Below are 6,000 nucleotides of genomic sequence, written 5' to 3'. Positions count from 1 at the left end.
AGTGATCAACTGATGGACAGTGGAAATGTAGTTTAGTGGGCATCAGACTAAGGAAAGGAGCAGAAATTCAAAGAGCATGGCAATGAGCAGGTTATTAGCCAGATGGCCAACCTCTTTATGATAGTGTCGAGTCTACTCAACTTGACTGAAGTATAATTTACGTACAATAAAATAAACTCATTTTGTGTGAGTTTGATGTTTGGAAATGCAGCTACACCTGAGTTTCTACCCCCACACCAGTATGATAGTGTTTTCAGATGGAATCTTATTTTCCCACCACATAATCTCTCAGCCATGTCTTCCTGCAGGTCCCCGGATAACCATGCTCTGGGATTTGTCCTTGTTGCAACAGAAAGTATCAGTGAAGTGCCAGTAGCAACAAGGCCTTGAGGCAAATCTTGTCCCTCATCCTAGTTGCTACAGGTCCTGATAACAGGATCTGGAAAGCCGGTTGGAGAATGCTCGCTCATGTTTTGCTGCCGGGTCACAGAGGGGATATTGGAGATGACAGTCAGTTCATGGGTTCAGACACTTTTCTGTCCAAAATACAAGAACATTTAACAATTTTCTGGAAGGTCTTTCTTATGTCTCTTATAATTTCAGAGGAGTGGAAAGAAAGTGAGGGGTGAGGGTGTAGCCAGCACTAGAATGCGTTGGCTGATGTAATGACAGAGATATGTTAACATTTCATTTCCATCTTGGTATGTAGGACCTGTTTAACATCACAATCTTTGATAGAAAAATGATCCCGTGAAGCTTTGGCTTACTTGGCAGTGCAGTGTAATTTACACGCACACAGGAGAGTAGCTAACCTGTCTTTGCAAGTCCAGGTATAAAATTATTCAACTTCTTGTGACTGCCTCTGGTTCTTCATAGACAAGTTCTGACACACTTAACCAAAGGAACCTTTATACATTTTCCAATATAAGAACCAAACAGCTAATGTTTCTGCATTACCCACAAAAAAAGTCAAAGGGAAAACATTATCCACACCAAATTTGGAAAATATTAATTGCCAGTGGCTTAGCACATATGGAAAGAAAACCAAGCTAGGATAAATATTAAGCAATGTAGGCTCCTTCTTTCGTTTCTGCTTTATTTCTTCTATTATTACAGTTTTCCTTTTCAAAATGATTATTTGAAAGTTCCTGGATTAAAAACATGTTCAACTTGTAGTGGAAATGAACATGCAGAGGCAAAACACTTTTCCTAGTTCACTGGCATTTTTTAATGGTCTGGTAGTGTGTTTATTTCCTGATAGAAAACATAGTTGTTTTGGAGGGAATGACTTTATCACACAGTTTATAACAGGAAGCACTTCTGTCTTACGATTTAATTTGAGGTTCTCTAACTACCCTCCATCATCTGACTGCCTGTTTTATTATATGAAAAAAAATTTTCCTTGAAGTATTGAAACAAAGTTGGGTGGAGAGGCACAAAAATTGTCCTGGTAGGTTCACCACCTAACAAAAGAGCTTGTTTTTTGACAGTATTTTGGCACAGCTTCAGCAGACTACATATAGAACTTGAAGATGTTTCTCCTGTAGGAATATGTAATCAAATCTGAATTTTAGCCCCAAATGAAGAATAATTGCACTGTATTAATTTGTATCATTGCCATAATATGCCCCAAATCCAGGAAGTAACTTTCAAAACTCGTAGTATAGAATTCTTTGATTCATAGTATACTTTTCACTATTCACTTACATAAAAATCAGATAAATCCAAGCTGATTCAAACTGGACTTTAAAATTGTTAGTCATTTGCTATGAAGAGACTTAGTGTCCTTGCAGATCAAAACTGATGTCTGATATGCAAAATCAGAATAGCCACTCTACAGATAAGGACAAGGAAATGAAAAAAAAAATTTTTATCTGGCTAGAACAATGGATATAGGTAAAAAGCAATTTCCTCTATTTGTAATTCACTGAAGGTTAATAGCTTTCACAAATAGATAAGGAAATTGACAATGTGGAGTTTGCCATAAGCAAACTATACCATAAAAATTTGTTTTTCTGTAGTTGCCAGCTGTTAAATGTCTTTTCCTAACTTGCTTAGAGAAATGTCATTTTATTTGCAATTAAATTTAAAAGATTCTTGCTCATAAATATTAATGTTAATGTTAACTTTATTTTAAATTCTTGTGATTTCTGCAGCCTACTTCATGCGTCTCTTTATTTTGATGTACAATATGTAAAATATTAGATGTAGCTGAACTAATGAGGAAATCTCCAAACAATATTGCTACATAAAATAAATGCCACAAATAAAGTATATACTATTCTACCATTCATGGTAAAAAAAAAAAAAAAAAAAGGACACAAAGCACAGGCCTTTCAGTATACTAATAAAATCTCTTTCGGCAGTTACACAAACAATTCATAACAGTAGGTGCTTTTGGAGAAGGGAAAGGGGCAAGAGAGGCCAGGGGCCTTTTTCGTATTTGTCTATTTGCAATATTTGCATCTCATTTTAACCAAATGGATAACAAATCCACATTTACACACACACAGTCATATCACTCAACTTGCCCTCATTCTAAAATTGACATTCCAGGAAGATGTCTTGCTTCTGTCCTCCCTAGCCCACCTCTCAAGGCTTTGCACGGACTCTGACCCACAACTCCAGTACAATGAAGGAGTGACTCGAGCCTGGTTTCACTGCCTGCTGGCTTTCTGACTTTGTATTTTTACCTCTCTGACCATTAACTTACAGATCCACAATACAATCGCAAACATTCCTTTCATAGAATCATCGCGGTGCTTAAATGATAAAGCAAATCTCAAAAGCTTAGTACCAGTCTCTGTAATGTAGAAGGTGTTGAAGAGATGACTGTTCTTGTGTGCTGGGCACAATCCTAGATTCTGGGGCTGCCAAAATACATTAAAATATCCCTGCACACAGAGCTCATCCTCTGCAATGGCACACAAATCTGAAGATTAAAAAGTTATATGTCTGTCGCATAATAGAATGGGTCCTTAATATTTATTGAACTAATGTACAATACAATGATAAAGTCTAAGTATACAAACACATCAGTGTGGCCTGGGGTGGTGGAGTAGCAGGAAGATTTTTAACGAACATCTTTCCTTGGTTTATTAATGTACCAAAGCACAAATGCCAAGCTATTTACTCTTCAGGTATCAAAATTGACAGTTTTAACAATTGAATTTAAAATCAATTTATGGGCGAGGGAAAATGTCGAAATCCTATAAATGTTTGAATAGAGAGGGGTATTATCATTAATTTTCAATGATAAAACTTTGGGATGAGCCATGGTGGCTAGGCAGGCAGAGTTCTCGCCTGCCAGGCCAAAGACCCAGGTTCGTTTCCGGTGTCTGCTCATTCTGCTCATGCAAAAAAAAGGACAAAACTCTGTTCTCTTTTCTCTTATGTCTTTCTTTTAAAGAAGTGAAAATCTAATGGAGCTGTTCCTTGAGAATCTTGCAAGTGACTTTGTTGTTGGAAAAATATCTGAATACACTCTCCTTTCTATTCAAAGTACAAAGAGACATTTCTTTGGGGTTCATTACTACAAATTTACATATTTACTTTTTTGGAGAACAAATGAAAATGTTATTTCTGCAGGGAATTCTTTTTTTAAATTACACTCAAAATGTTGATTATAATTGAAAACTGCAAGTGTCAAATTTTCAGTCTGTTCACATTCTCCATAAACACAGACAAATGTACACATTTATTTCCCATTTTGATCCTTGAAAGAAAAAAAAAGATTTTTCATGCCTACTCTTTTCTAAGTACTTTCTTTCCATATTGCATGCTTTTAAAAATTATTCTTATAATAGACTAGATTAATCGGGGGTGGGGGGGACTAAGGGAAATAATATCCAAGAACCACTATTGGCCAATAGGTCTTCTTATATAGTTTGATACACTTTAAATGATCTGAGTCTAATGTGTTCCACTTTTTAAAAGGCTAGATACTTTATATCACCTCGCCTCCTTCTGAATCCCTGCCCAACTTTTTACAAAATATGAGTTAAGAATCAATTGAGTCATTTGCAAGAAATCCTGAAGTCTGTTTAGAAAATTCCGTGAAATGATTTGGAATGAGCTTTGGACTTTACAAAGATCAGAAAGTGATTAAATGAGGCTGTTCATTAAGATATATTACATATTAGCACCTAAATGCGTTTATTAACAGGTGGTTATAAAAGGGGTGATTTAAAATTTTATCCCATAGAAAATTTTGCTCTTTAAAAGTCTGTAATTTAATAGGATTGATTGAATTAAAGGATAGCATCAGGCTCCTATGACTTAAGCAAAAATTAGTTGGGTGAATATTACTGCTTTTTATTTTCGTGTAGATGTGTGTGTGTGTACAAGCAACATAAAATATTAATATTTTATACATTTTTGTAAAGGAAAATTGAACTTTAGGGAAATTTTAAGGAATGTGCTATGATATTTTTTGACTGAATTATCATTTTGTTTTAAACCTTTAAAATGATCAGAAATTTTTTTTGGCTTAGCTTTGCTATTACAAACTGCTCAACTCTTATGTCACAAACATTAAAACATTACATACTATAGCTATTATCACGGCCAGAGAAAACAGCTTACAAGTATAATGAGATGGGGAATGACTGAAGATTTCTAAAGCCACGCTCATATACAAGGGTGGATACACCATGGGCAGTCTCAAAGCTGAAAACAGAGAAGATCCATGTGGATTTGCATGAACATAATTGGCATCCTTGGATAGTTAAAGCTGGCTGAACTCTAGCAGAAGCCCAAGTAATTACTGCTAGCAGAGGCACAAATTTGGTGGTAATAATAATGATGATAATAATAATGAAAACAAGAGCACTCACAATGCTATTAAGCTAAGATTTACTAATTGCTTACTGTGTGCCAGGTTTTGTTCTAAGTCTTTTTACATGTATTATCTCATTTAATGATCCCATAATTCTATGACATAGACACCATTATCCCCATTTTACAGATGAGTAAACTGAGGTACAGAGAGGTTAAATGACTTGCTAGTAAGTGTCAGAACCTCTATACAAACACACATGATTCTTTAGCAACTGTCCTTAATGCTACACTTTTGGAATATTAAGCTAAAATGGATGTAACTTCCAGAGTTATTTTTCACAATTAAAAATCATGTGTAAGTTTTGATCCGTCCCCCTTTCCAAGCATTTCCTATGCTTCTTTCCTAAATCACATATCATTAAGCTTTATAGAACTGGAAGGGAAAAAAAAAGTACTTAAGATCAATCTTTAAACATATCTCTACGGTTCTACCGATCAGTTAGTTAAACATATGCACTGTTTGCTGTCATATTATAATTTAATGCTATCTTATACAGGATATTGTTTTCGCACACCAATATAATTGGAATCCACTATACGAATCCACATTAATTAATATACAATCCAAAGGTGGATTTAACAATAAACCAATATGGCAAAGGTGAGAAGTAAAATAACCTTGTATCAATTGTAAATATATGAGCGTGGCTCTTTTGCTAAGTTAAAAATATATGCTTCTAAGGCCAAAAAGTAATCGTCTCATTTAGCAGCTTTGCAAGCTCTTGTTAGCAAACGAGCAGCACCGGCCCTCGCCGTGCTAAATTAACCGAGTCGGTGGTCCCCGGTCCTGGTTTCGGGGAGAGTTTGGAGAATCCCTTCATCCTCTCAAGTCCACCCAGCGAGCTTAATTCAAGTCAATGAATTTCAAACCAAAGGTCGTCTTTTCCCTTTTTATCGAAGCCATCTAAGATGATCTTTGACTCTTTTACACTCAGGGAGAAAGCAAAATAAATCCTTTTTTCCTGTTCTCCCCGAAATCCAGGTTTACGCTCTCGTTTATTAAAGCCACTTCTATCTATAATAGCTTACTATCATCTCAGGTTTCAAGACTGCCCTGCACACTTTAACTCTTTCCCTTGAGAGGTCTGCAGTAAGAGGAATTCGTTTTGTACTTATATTTGCACTGACTCAGTAATCAAGCTCCACGACAGAAATTCACTG

The sequence above is a fragment of the Tamandua tetradactyla genome, chromosome 12, assembly GCF_023851605.1.
Source record: "Tamandua tetradactyla isolate mTamTet1 chromosome 12, mTamTet1.pri, whole genome shotgun sequence".
In the NCBI taxonomy this organism is placed as follows: domain Eukaryota; kingdom Metazoa; phylum Chordata; class Mammalia; order Pilosa; family Myrmecophagidae; genus Tamandua; species Tamandua tetradactyla.
Note: the sequence above shows the minus strand (reverse complement) of the source record.